This window comes from Castor canadensis, chromosome 8 (assembly GCF_047511655.1).
Source record: "Castor canadensis chromosome 8, mCasCan1.hap1v2, whole genome shotgun sequence".
Taxonomy (NCBI): domain Eukaryota; kingdom Metazoa; phylum Chordata; class Mammalia; order Rodentia; family Castoridae; genus Castor; species Castor canadensis.
In genome coordinates this window covers 158,603,565-158,617,828 of record NC_133393.1, presented here as the reverse complement: position 1 = coordinate 158,617,828, position 14,264 = coordinate 158,603,565, and the positions used below count along the sequence as shown (strand labels likewise).

Here is a 14,264-nt window from a genome sequence, read left to right as displayed (position 1 = left end):
GTTTGAACTCAGGGCCTTGTACTTTCTAGGCAGGTGTGATCTCTATCACTTGAGCCATGCCCCCAGACCTTTTTTTGCTTTATTTATTTATTTATTTTTAGGAAGGGTCTCACATTTTTGCCTGGGGCCAGCCTCAGACCATGACCTTGCTACCTACAACCTTCCACCTAGCTAGGACCACTAACCAGTTTATGGAGAAGGGGTCTCACTTTTTATCTAGGCTGGCTTCAAACAGTGATTCTCCTATCCTGCGTCCTCAATCTCATTCTTGAAAGATTATTGCCCGATATAAAGTAAGAAATTAGAGGCCAGGTATAGGGGTTCAAGCCTATAATCCCAGCATTTAGGAGACTGAAGCAGAAAGGTTGCAAATTCAAGCCCAGCCTGGGCTACATAGCAGGATCCTGTCTCAAAAAACTAAAATAAGTCAGGCGCTAGTGGCTCACATCCATAATCCTAGCTACTAAAGAGGCTCAATAGATCTCTTGCCTAGAATGTGCAAGGCCTTGGGTTCAACCTCTAATACCACAAAAATCAAAAACAAAAATACTAATAAAGTTAGATGTTAGTAATTGTTTACTTTCAGTACAATGAAGTGAAGATGGCTTCTGCTTATTTTACTGAACATTAGAAACTATGTTGTGATTTGGATCCTGGAAATCCCCCAAATGCTCATGTATCAAAGGCTTAGTCCTCAGTCTGTGATGCTGTTGGGATGGGGGTAGAACCTTAATGAGAGAGGGCCTAATGGACATGTCCTTGAAGGGGGAGTTATGACTCTAGCCCCTTTTTCTCTCTCTGTGTCTCCTTGTTGCCATAAAGTGAGAAGCTTTGCTCTATCAGGTGCTCCCTCATAATGTTCTGTCTCACCACAGCCCGAAAACTATGGGCCAACAGACCATCAACTAAAACTCTGAAACCATAGCCAAAATAAATCTTTTCTCCTGCTGGATACCAGTGGCTCATGCGTGTAATCCTAGCTGCTTCGGAGGCCGAGATCAGGAGGACCGTGGTTCAAGGCCACCTGGGCAAATAGTTCTCCAAAATAACCATAGCAAAATGAACTGAAGGTGTGGCTCAAGCACTAGAGTGCCTGCTTTGCAAGCAGAAAGTTCTGAGTTCAAATCCCAGTCTCACACACACACAAAAATTAAATTAGCTAGGTACCAGTGGCTCATACCTATAATCCTAGCTACTTAAGAAATTGAGATTGGGAGGATCTAGGTTTCAGGCCACCCTGGGCAAAAAGTATGGGAGACCTCACCCTCTAAACAGCCAGAGCAAAATGGACTGGAGATGTGGCTCAAGTGGTAGAGCTCCTGCTTTGCAAGCATGAAGCCCTGAGTTCAAACCCCAGTTCCATTAAAAAAAAAATTGAATTAAATTAAAAATTTAAAAAGATCCCTCTTTGGTGTTTTGCAGTTTTTTGTTTTTGTTTGTAGTACTAGGGCTTGAATTCCGGGCCTCACACTTGCTAGGCAGGTGCTCCACCACTTGACCCACTCCCCCAGCCCTTTTTTGTCTTGAGTATCTTCAAGATAAGGTCTTGTGAACTATTTTCCCAGACTCATTTCAAATCAGGATCCTCATGATCTCTTACCTCTTCAGTAGCTAGGATTACATGTGAGAGGCACTGGTGCCCGGCTAGCTTGTATCTTTCCTAATAATAAATCTTCCCATTCCCTCTTTTTTCCTTATAGACACAAATGAAATATACAGTCAACATTTTCCCTCTATGCTCCATGCCACTTAATCCTATTTTTCCATCATTTTCTCTTTGCTTCATTCTATGTAATTCTTTCTGAGCTGCCTTCTGGCTCACTGATTTTTTTCTTTGGTGCATATAATTTGTTATTAAACTCATACACTGGAGGTAGATATGTAGATCAGTGACAGACACTTGTCTAAGCTGTGTGAGTCCCTGCATTCAATCCCTAGCACTATAAAAACAAAATAAAAGAAACAAAAAATCATAAACTATTTTTTCTTCCTTCCTCCCTCCCTCCCTTCCTCTGTCTCTTTCTTCCTTTTTCTTTCTTATTTCCTGACATAAGATTTCACTATGTTGCCTAAGCAACATCTCCTAGGCTCAGGTGATCCTCCTTCCTCAACCTTCTGCCACCACACCCAGTTGTCCTAATATATGAAGTCTTTTTTGTTTTGTTTTGTTTGTAGTGCTTGGGATTGAATTTAGGACAGGCTAGGCAAGTGCTGTATCACTGAGCTACATCCCTAGCCCTACATGAAGTTTTAAAAGGTTGTTTCTATTGGTTCTAACTCATGGTACATTGTTTCTAAAAATGTGTTTAGTCATTTTTGTATGTATACTAATCCTTGTCCTTAAAACACTATTGGTAGAGACTTTCTGTATCTTACGATAAAGATAACTTTCTCCAGAGAGATTTTGTTTCTGGTTTGGTAAAGGCATTACCAAACCAGAAACACCTTAAATTCATGCTTTATTTTTCTGAACTATTAGGCAATGTAAACCTGGGTTAAAAATCCTTACAAATGCCAATCCATAGCTCCAATTCTCAAAGACAGGTTCTCCTTTTCTTTCCTTTTTTTTCCACTGCTACATGAAACAAAAGACAGGAAGGCGGGGGCATGAAATGGAGTGATGCATATTCACTTCCAGTTCACCCTAACCCTAAGGGTGCAGTACTCCAAAACTCCATCCAAAGTGGAGAGGCCTCCTCTAGTCTCTCTACTTTGAGATCTTAACTATTCTTCTCACCCTAGAAGTCCTCGAAAATCAAAGCCTCACTCTGTCCAGACCAACAAATGCCCTTTGAAACAAAGACAGAGTCCATCCTGTGGTGCTTAAGTGACTTTCCTCAGTCTCTACTTTCTATTACATTTTGACCTAGAAGTTCCTTGCTACGTCAGTTCTTTGATTTTCTTAATTTTTGGCAGTGCTGGGAATGAATCCCAGAGCCCTGTGCATGCTAAACAAGTGCTACATCCCCAGTCTTTTGATTTTTTTTTTTTAAATCCAGTGATTTCAGTGGTTTTCCATAAGGTGTGGGGGCAGGGAGAGATGAGTAGAAGGAAGCCTAACATTATAAAAATATAAGACTATGTGTTTTTCTTACAAAATTTATCTAATACACAAATCTATACTGAAATTGTCAGGCAATTGTGGCTCATGCCTACAATCCCTGCTACTCGGGAGGCAGAGATCAGGAGGATCAAGGTTCAAGGTCAATTCAGGAAAACTGTGTGAGACCCTATCTTAAAAATATGCAACACCAAAAAAAAGCTGATGGAGTGGCTCAAGTGGAAGAGTGTCACCTAGCAAGCGTGAGATCCTGAGTTCAAACCCCTGTGCCACCGGGGAAAAAAAAAAAAAGCTCTTTTTCTATTCCTCATCTCTCAGTGCTGCACTCGGGGTAATTTTTCAGATATATATATATTCCAGTTCACTAATTCTATCTTCATCAGTGTTTAATAATTTTTTTGGTGGTATTGGACTTCAACTCAGGGTCTCACACTTGCTAGGTAGGTGCCCTACCACTTGAGTTACTCCACCAACCCTTTATCATACTGGGTAGTTTCCAGATAGGGTGTCTGAAACTATTTGCCCAGGCTGACTTCGAACCTGAATCCTACCAATCTCTGTGTCTCAAGTAGGTAGGATTACAGGTGTGAGTCACTGTCACCTGGCAGTGTTTAATGTTTTAATTCACATATTGAGTTTTTATTTTCAACATTTTTTTTTCATTTCTAAAAATTCTACTTGGTTCATTTTAGTACTTCGCTTTTAGTTACTTTTATTCTATTTTGCATTTCTTAAAACATTTTATCAAATTTATTATACATGCTATATTAGATTATTCAATATCTGAGGGCCTTGGGACATCTAATTATGCTAAATCTTCCTCAAAATGATATGCATAAAAAATGGTGTGCATGTGTATATTCTGAGTATAAGGCCAAGACTGCATAAACTTAATCTACAGAAATCCTGAGGATCTGCATTGAGCATGCATTACTCTGAAGAAAATTTATGTTTTCTTCACCAATGAGCAAAAGAGAGCTGTTATAATGCTCACTGTTCCTAGTTTTCTTTTTCCGTTTTGCTCTTTGGAGTGCTATCTTAATTTTAATACACTGAAATGCTTATAAGAAGTATTTATTAGCTAAACATAGTGGCACACACTGTTATTCCAGCACTTGAAAGACAGAGGCAAGAGGCAGGAGGATCAGGAGTTTAAGGTTGGCATAGGCTACATAGTAAATTCAAGGCCAGCCTTGGCTACATAGTGAGAGTGTCTCAAAAAACAAGAGAGAAGGGCTGGCAGAGTGGCTCAAGTGGTAGAGTGCCTGCCTAGCAAAGAAAAAAGAAAAAAAAGGAGATATAGAGAGATTGAGTATATTTATTGTAATTTATCTAGCATCTACTTAGATTATAAAGGGATAGTCTTTTAATAGCATCTAGCCAGGTACCAGTGGCTCATGCCTATAATCTTAGCTCCTCAGGATGCAGAGACAGGAGGACTGCAGTACAAAGCCAGTCCAGGCAAACAGTTTGCTAGACCCTATTCCGGAAAAAAACACCAAAAGGGTTGGTGGAGGGCTCAATGTGTAGGCCCTGAGTTCAAACCCCTGAACCGCAAAAAAAAAAAAAAAAAAAAAAAAAGCATCTAATACTGCTGCGGGTAGAAGTCCTTCCTCCCTTTTCACCTTTTTCATCCTCTACATAGAATGTGTACCCTAGTGAAAATTATAACAGTATATATGCTCTATCTAATGCGTTTCCTGCAAGTGAAATAGAATATATACCTCACTAAATATGCATGACTGTTCCCATTTTATATGGATTAAACTTTGGCTTGGAGAGATCAAGAAACTTGCCCAGAGACACACAGAGTATCTCAAAATAATCACAAGAGGATCAAGAAAGCAACCAAAAGATAACAGACCATATGTACACCCTCAAAAGTCAATCTTTTAGTCAAGTGCAGTGAGAAGTTGAGGTAGGAAGATCACAAGATTGAGGCCAATCTAGTCTACACAGCAAGAACCAGTCTCAAAAAAATAAAATAAAATAAAATAAAGAAATAAAGAAATAACAACAAAAACTAAATGTTAAGCAAGTATTGGGCACATGCCTGTACTCCCAGCACTTAGGAGGCTGAGCAGGAAGATTATAAATTTCAGACCACCCTGAGCCACATAGTGAAACCCTGTCTCAAAAATCCCCCCCAAAACCAACAACAAAAAATACACATAACTAGGGGGAGGATAGAATGGATACATAATGGAGGGCATGAACTTATTCAAAGTACACTATACGCATGTATGGAATGTATGCAAATTCAAAACTAAAATAAGATTTGAAAAAGAACGAGTAGAAAAATAAACCAGGCAAAAAACACCACAACTAAATGTTTTGCTGTCATCCACCCTTTGAACTTCCATCTGTACAATATATTTGTGTAAATTATACAGTAAAGCAGAATCTAAGTGAAAAAGAAAATCACCTTACCTTCTGTGGAAACTTCTTATTTAAATCTTGTATTCAGGCAAAACAGAAAAACATTTGGCTTTTTTTCGTGGTATATATGCAACTTTAAGAAAAGAGTTTTCATTCAGTAGGAGATTTTTAGCCTCTTTACCTGAAAAATAAGAGGAAAAAATTATTTTAAGTTCTTCCTTTCTAAAGTGAACTTAACAAACTGGCAGGAAAAAGACAAGGAAAACAAAAGTAAATGTCTGTGATGGTTAATTTTGACTGTCAACATAACTGGATTGGGAAGCACCAGGATTAATAAAGCACAGCTGTGTCTGTGTGTCTATGTGTCTGTGTGTCTATGTATCTGTGTGTGTGTGAGTGTGTGTGAGTGTTAACTAAGGTGGGGAAGGCCTGCCTCTAATGTAGGCCTATCCCATAGGCTGGGCCTAGATGTAATAAAAGGAAAAGAAGCCAGTTAGTGCAGGCATTCTCTCTATACTTCCTGGCCATCGTGATGTGAGCTGCTTTGCTCTGCCATGCCATCCCTGCCACACTGGACTGAAACCTCTGAAACTATGAGACAAAAAAATTTTTCCTCCCTTGAGTTGTTTTGCTCAGATATTTGATCACGGCAATGTAAAACTAACATAGAAAATTGGCACCAAAAAAGTGGGGTCATTGTCTGACCATGTGGTATGTAAGTCTTTGGAACTGGCCTGCATTCACAGGAGGAATTTGGAACTGTTTGGAGAAGCAGGCTAGAAACAGCTTAGAATGCTGTAAGTGGAGCTCAGTAGGTGATTCTGAACTCAGAAACCCAGAATGCTGCCAGGCATGGTGGTGCATACCTGCAATCTCAGCTATTCTGGAGGGAGAGATGGGAATGATCAAGGCCAGCCCAAGCAAAAAGTTAGCAAGACCCATCTCAACAAACAAACTGGGCATGGTGATGAACATCTGTAACCCTAGCTATGCAGGAGGCATAGGCAGGAGGCTCCAAGCAAAAGCAAGACCCTATCTGAAAAATAACTAAAAGCAAAACAAGGGCTTCAGTGGCAGCGCATCTGCACAGCAAGAATAAGACCCTGATTCAAACTCCAGTATCACCACCCCCCCAAATTTAAATAAAATATAAAAATACACAAAGAAACTGTAGCCAAAATTTTCCCAATTTTGCTAGGTGCCAGTGGCTTACACCTGTAATCCTAGCTACTCAGGAGGCAGAGATCAGGAGAATCAAGATTCGAAGCCAACTCAGGCCAATAGTTTGTGAGACCCTATCTTGAAAAACCCTTCACAAAAACAGGGCTGGTGGAGTGGCTCAAGGTGAAGGCCCTGAGTTCAAGCCCCAGTACCACCAAAAAAAAAAAAAATCCCAATTTTATAAAAGACCCTCATAACAAAGCACCTCAGAGAAGTCTCATCCAGGTCCCAGTAACTTCTCCCTGCTCTCTTCCTCTTAATATAAGTTCAGGTTGAGGATTCCTTATTCAAAATGCTTAGAAGAAGTAATTTAGATTACAAAGCTTTTCATATCTTGGAATCCTTGCATATACTTCATGGGTTGAACATTGTTAATCTGAAAATCTGAAATCCAGGTAGAACACCTGCCTAGCAAGTGTGAAGCCCTGAGTTCAAATCCCAGTACCACCACCACAAAAATAAAGTATATTTTAAGGAAAGTGTGAATTCAACTATGACATATTGTAAGAACTCTGGCAAATGTCACAATGTACCCAGTACAGCAATAATTTTAAAAAGATAATAAAAAAGAAAAATAAATAAAAAATCTGAAATCCAAAATGGTCCAAAGTCTGAGCATTCAGATCAGTCAGTACTCAAAAAAGTTTTGGGCTACGTGGGTGATCATACCTGTAATCCCAGCACTTAGGAAGCTGAGGCAGGAGGATTACAAGTTTGAGGCCAGCTTGGGTTACATAGTGAAACCCTGTCTCAAAAAAAAAAAAAAGTTCATTCATTTTCATATTTCATATTTCAGACTTTCAGATTCTAAGTGCTCAACCTGTGACTAATTTTTTTAATTTCCTGGTTTATTGCTTTACCATCTTTTCAAAAGTACAAGCAAATATACATTTTCCTTCATATTCTTTCCAATCCTTGTTGCAAAAAAGATAGCATATGACAAACACTATTCTGCATATTGTTTTTTTCAAAGATCCTCCTTATTCTTTTCAAGAAAATACTTTACTGACTTTAAATATACTATGAAAAAGTACACAAATCATAAGTGAACATCTCACTGAGTCTTCATAAATAAACCCATCCAGTTCACTAAATGGAATCTCAAGTGTCTAGAAATCTCTTGTGTTCCCCAAACGTATCACAAAGACCCATCACCTGCAGTACCCAAGTATCAACATGACTCCTGTGTAGGCATTTGCCATAGTTTATTCAACCACTTCCCTAGTGATGATGTAGGAATTGTTACTGGCTTCTTTTTTTTTTTTTCTTTGCTATGATAAATAATTTTAAAAACTGATTTTTAGACGCAGGATTGCTGAGTAGGGGCAGATGAATATATAAATTTACAAGGTACAGATAAATCTTTCTCTATAGGAGGTGCACCATTTTGCCTTCCTACTGGCAAGACAGCTAGTTTCACCACAGCCTTGTCAACAACAGAGATCATAATTAAACTATGGATTTTTGCCAATATGTAGGGTAACCAACTATCCTAGTTTACCAAAGACTGAGGGGTTTCCTGAAACATAGGACTTTCAGTGCTAAAACTAAAAGTTCTGAGTAAATCAGGACAGTTGGTGTTACCCTATCAATATACATATAAATATATTTTTAGACAGCATCTTGCAATGTAGCCCAGCAGGCTAGCTGAATTTCACTATGTAGTCTATGCTATCCAGGAATTCACTATGTAGCCACACTGGTTTCAAACTAAAGATCCTCCTGCCTCTACCTCTCATGTGCTATAATTACAAGTAAGTACCACCATTCCTGGCTCATTATAGTTTTGGGTCTTTTTTTTTTTTTTCCGTGGTACTGGGGTTTGAGTTCAGGACCTCATACTTGCTAGGTAGGCACTCTACCACTTGAGTCATTCCCCCAATCCTTTTTGCTTTAGATTTTTTGTTGTTGCTGTTTTGCTGGGACTAGAGTTTGAAATTAGGGCTTCAAACTTGCAAAGCAGGCACTCTACCACTTGAACCACACCTCAGTCTATTTTTCTCTGGTTATTTTGGAGATGTTGGGGGGGGGGTCTCTTGAACTTTTTGCCCAGGCTGGCCTCGAACTTTGATCCTCCCAATCTCAGCTTCTCAAGTAACTAGCATTACAGGTAAGGGCCACCAGCACCCAGTTAGGTTATTTTTCAGATAGGGTCTCACTTTTTGCTGGGCTGGCCTGGGACTGCAATCCTCCTACCTATGCCTCCTACATAGCTGGGATTATAGATGTGATGCACCACACCCAGCTTGTTTGGTTAGATGGGGTCTTGCCAACTTTCTCCCTGAGCTGGTGTCAAACTGAAATCCTCCCAATCTATATTTCCTGAGAGGCTCGTATTACAGGTGTGTTATACATTTTTTCTATCAGGTTTCCTTTTAGTATCTAGGAGCTCTTTTATATATCAAACATAAATGTTCTTTTTTATGACAAGTTCAATATAGTTTCCTCAGTTTTTCATGGCTCTTTTGACTTTCTTACAGTAATTTTTGCAATGAAGTTTTGTTGTTATATAATCAATTTTATCAATCTTCTTTCTTTGCTTCTGCAATCTAAATCATAGTTAGAAAATTTCCTTTACTGTGAGGTTAATTCACTCTTGTTTTCTTTTAGTACTTTGAGATTTTTCACACTGTGTCTTCTGATTTATTTGGAATTTATCCTAATATACAGTGTGATCTCTTATCATAGAACTCTCCAGTTGGCCTAACACTGTTTGCTGAAAAAAATCAATCTTTTCTCTACTGTTTTGAAATTCTGGACGACATACAGACCTCATCTTAGAAAGGAAGGAAGGGGGGAGAAAGAAGGGAGGGAGGGAGGGAGGGAGGGAGGGAAGGAAGGAAGGAAGGAAGGAAGGAAGGAAGGAAGGAAGGAAGGAAGGAAGGAGTGGCTCACATCTGTAATCCTAGCTACTTGGGAGGCTGACGTTGGGAGGATCAAGGTTGGAGGCCAGACCAGGCAAATAGTTCAAGAGACCCCCATCTCCAAAATAACCAGAGTAAAGTTGACTAGAGGTGTGTCTCAAGTGGTAGAGTGCCTGCTTTGCAAGTACAAAGCCTTGAATTCAATCCCCAGTCCTGCCAAAAAGAAAAGAAAGAAAAATAAGTTAAAGAAAATTAAATAAGTTAACTTTGGGAGAACTGATATTTTTATGAAATTACCTTTTTTTTTTTTTGGCAGTACTGTGGGGTTTGAACTCAAAGCCTACACCTTGAGCCACTCCACCAGCCCTTTGTTTGTGTATTTTCGAGATAGGGTCTCACAAACTATTTGCCCAGGCTGGCTTAGCAAGCATGAGGCCCTGAGTTCAAAAATTAAAAAAAAAAAAAAGAAAGAAAGAAATTTAAGAGACATATGACAAAATGTGATACTTGATCTGTTTGGACCTTAATTCAAATAAGCCAACTACAGAAGACATCTTTGAGGCAATTAGGGAATTTTGAGTACAGATTTGAGACTTGTAGGTAAAGTAACACGGTTTTTAGAATTCGCTTTTAAATATACCAGGGAAAAAGTAATTACCCAAGTGAGAAAACTCTATGCCAGTAAACCATACTGTAAGAGTCCTGGGAGGATTTTTAAAAAGTGATCACCAAATCTAAAAGAAGACAACCATTGTCCTCACTATGCAGACCAGCCCTTGTCAAGTTCCTGAGTATAGCTTGTCCTAGATAGCGGAGACCAGATTCTTCCAGCTCAAGATGAAATACATTTAACCAGTTTCTGGAATCAGGACATCTAAAAGACTTCTGGGTCAAGTCATCCAAACTGAATAGTGCTCCTTGGTGAATCAATCCTAAAAGAACTTTCACAGACTATCTCTACGAATGAGAGAAAGGTGGTGATAGTGTTATATGGCAGAGGAATGGGAGAAATATTCTCATGAGGATAAATGGGTTAGTCAGGTTGTCTATTTATAGAGGACTCATCTAGGTGCTATATGTTCACCCCCAGGAAATCACAGCCTCAAGTCCAAAGGTTGACTGAGCTAAGCCTAAAATCTGCAACTTAAAGAATGACATCCTCAAAAAAAGAAAAAAAAAAAAAAAGAATGACATCCTCTTCTCCCTCAGGGTGAGGCAGGCAAAGATCCATCCTTAATCACGTCCCAGGCCTGAAAACTTTTCTAGAAGTAGCCCAGGCCCATGGTCAGGAAGCAAAGTAAGGCTTTCATTCTATAGATGTATCTCTAACTACTTAACAAGGAAGGAGCCTGGAATTGAAAGAATCCCCAAGTTGGGTTAAAAAGGACCCCACTTCAAAACCTATTCAGGATCATCTTAGCTCTTGCCACCTCTTCAGTGATTCTTATGATGGGTAACAGGGCCCCCAAGAGGTCTTCCTTTGATCACATCAATAAAGTAGGCCATAAAAGCCAGAAAGTAGAAACAACACAAGTGTCCATGGACAGATGAATAGATACAGAGGGCTGGGGTGTAACTTGGTGGTAGAATGCATGGTTAGTATGTGCAAGGCCCTGTGTTCAATTCCCAGCACCACAAAAAGAAAATTTTGAGTAGATAAAAAGTTCTGGAGATGAATAATAGTGATGGATGCACAACAATATGGATGGTTAATGGGATAAATTTTGTGTTACATATATTTTGCCATAAGAAAAGAAAAGAAAAGTAAGTCAGGCATGGTGCCCTATGCCTGCAAATTTAGCTACTTGGAAGGCTGAGACCTGACAGAAGATCACAAGTTCAACACCAACTGGGGCAGACCCAGGTTTTGTGGTGAGACCCCCCCACCTTAAAATATTAATTTGAATTTAAATAAAGAAAAAAAGGGGGTGAATTCAACTATGATATACTGTAAGAACTCATGTAAATGTCAGTGTTCCCCCAGTACAACAAAAATAAAAAATAATAAATTTAAAAAGTTAACCTTTCTCTGTGCTTTGATATACCTGCCTGTAAAAGAAAACATCTACCTTATATACAGTAAGAATTAAAAGAAGAATTTAAAGACCTTAGAATAATACCTAACATATGGAAGACCCTTAATACACATAAGCTGTTATTTTATTATTATTATTATTATTATTATTAACTTATTAAAGTAACTACCAGAATTAAGTAACTGTAAGAGTTTGAAAGAAGTTGTTTCTATGGAATAGGACTAACAGATGGGGAGGGCTGCATGTAAAGACAGATTTTTCAATTAGAAGGTTTATATATTATTACTGTTTCTTTAAAAATCTCTGTAAGAGAATAATACATATAAACATATCGAAACACAGTTAAATTCTAGAGGAAAAATTTGCTAGTAAAATAAACTCATGGAACAAAATTGATGAGGTAACATCAGAAACTAGAACCCAGAACAGGTGCCAGTACTATGCGGTTAGATCCCTTCCCCTACTAAGTCCCAGTGGGACCTGAGACCCATCCACAAGAGCAGAGACCAGGAGAGAGATCAGCAGACTAATGCTTCTCCCAGCAGACTGCCAGCTCTTGACTCTGGCATATGCCTCCAAAAGAAGGGCCAAGAAACACAGTCAAAAAAACAACAACAAGAAAAAAAAAAAGTGGAGAACTGCCTAGGGAACAAGCCTTGAGTGTTGGGCCAGGGACCAGGAAAAGGGGGAAAAAGGGACACACTGGTTCTATCAGAAGTGAACATCCTAAACACTAATACCTCTGCAGTAAAAGCCTTTCTTAGTGTGGCAATAGAGGAGTACCAGCCACCTGACTGCTGATTCTCCTGCCACATCCTAATGCAAGGATTGCAGTGCAGGGGCCTGCAATCCAGAAAGCTGGATGAAGACAGCAGGCAGAGTGAAAGCTACAGCACAAGAGAACACATCCTCACTTATAGGAGCAGACTGGATCCTTACCTGCCAGCTACAGGCATGTCAAGACACAGTGGACACATCTGCTGGTTTGTGCAAGAAATGCCATACATTTGAATTTTTTAAATCCCCAAATCTTCAAATTTGAAAACTACTTTAATTTTTTAAACTATGCAAGCTAATAGTATGCAAGACAAGCAAAATGCAACTTCAGACCAACAGTAGCCAGGGAGCCAATCTGCATGGCTGCTATGTCACAGGTCAGCCTGCCTTCCTGCCCACCCCACAACCCCAGCCAGACTTTGTGCTCTGGCACAAAGACACTGATCTGATGTCCTAATCAGCTCAGGATGTCACAACAAAATATTGTAAACTGAGCCAAGCACTGGTGGCTCACACCTGTAATCCTAACTACTCAGGAGGCAAACAGTTTATGAGACCCAATATCCAATACAAAAAAGGGCTGGTGGAGTGTCTCAAAGTGTAGGCCCTGAGTTCAAGCCCCAGTACCGCAAAATAAATAAATAAATAATAATATCATAGATTGGGTCATTTAACAACATTTATTTCTCATAGTTCTAGAGCCTACAAGCCCACGATCAAGGTGCTGGCCAATTCTGTTCCTGATGAAGCCTTTCTGGCTTATAGGCAGCTTTCTTCTTGCTATGTCCTCACAGCAGGAAGAGAGCACCAAAGCTCTTTGGTGTCACTTCATTTAAAGGGCACTAATTTCAGTTTGCGGGCCCTACCCTCATGACTTCATCTAACCTAATTATCTCTTAAAGGCCCTACTTCCACATATGATAATATTGAGAATTTCAATATATGATTGGGCAGGGGACACAATTCAGTCCATAGCACCCTGCCTGCCTATATTTGAGGACAAGTAAGACCCCATACATTGAGTATATGCCCTGCAACTGGCACACAGTGAAGACAACTGAAGCTGGCTCCAATGCTATCCTGAGCTCAGATTGTTCATACATGTTGCTGGGTCTTTCTTCAAACTCCCAAAGTAGCAATTTGCACCCCAGCAAAGTCTTAAAAAGGCAACTTCAAGCTGAGCGCCAGTGGCTCACACCTATAATCCTAGCTACTCAGGAGACTATCAGGAGAATTGTCATTCCAAGCCAGACTGGGCAAAATAGTTTGCAAGACCCTATCTCAAAAAAACCCATCACAAAAAAGGGCTGGTGGTACGGCTCAAGGTATAGGCCCTGAGTTCAAACCCCAGTACCAAAAAAAAAACAAAGGTAACTTCAACATGTAGCTCCACTAGACATCTCAAGTAAGGGTTCTGTCAGGCCCAAGCCAGGCTCTCATCGTCTCCTGGTATTCTCAAGAGTATCCTCCTTGCTATTAGATAGGATGGCAACACAAATAAAAAGTGAAAACTTACCATCTGCTCACTTCTAGGAACTGGGACAGCTTTCCCACTTAAGGAAAGAGGTACCTTATGCAAGTACCTGCTGCATGTGTTAATGCAAGTAAACATGTGACTCTGGGACAGACAGCTGCCATGACTGCCACTTCTTGACATAAGACAGAGCTAATACCAGATGCCTTCTAAGGGCCCAGAGAGAAAAGGAATCAATTACAAGGAACCAAAGACACACCACATCACCCCACACATAACAAAGAAAGTGCCTGTACTATATTTGTTCTCAATACTACACTCCTGGGAGAACTAGAACCACAATGGAAGTCCTTGGTCAAAGGCTGGCAGAAACAGAGAATACTTTGAGCTAAGATTGAGTTTTTTTGTTTGTTTGTTTGTTTGTTTTGTGGTACTCAGGCTTGAACTTAGGG

General features: G+C 39.7%; 1 protein-coding gene across 11 annotated transcripts in view; it reads right to left on the bottom strand.

The window, feature by feature from the left end:
* Nucleotides 1–14,264, bottom strand: part of Ppp6r2 (protein phosphatase 6 regulatory subunit 2) — a 92,218-nt gene that overhangs the window by 50,091 nt on the left and 27,863 nt on the right. For 10 of the 11 annotated variants that reach the window (XR_012451064.1, XM_020181275.2, XM_074084759.1 and 7 more), the window contains exon 2: nucleotides 5,492–5,621. The gene's annotated coding sequence lies outside the window, so the exon portion shown is untranslated. Of the gene's footprint in view, nucleotides 1–5,491; nucleotides 5,622–12,500; nucleotides 12,525–14,264 lie in introns of those variants that run through there. The other variant, XM_074084758.1, reaches the window with a different exon arrangement.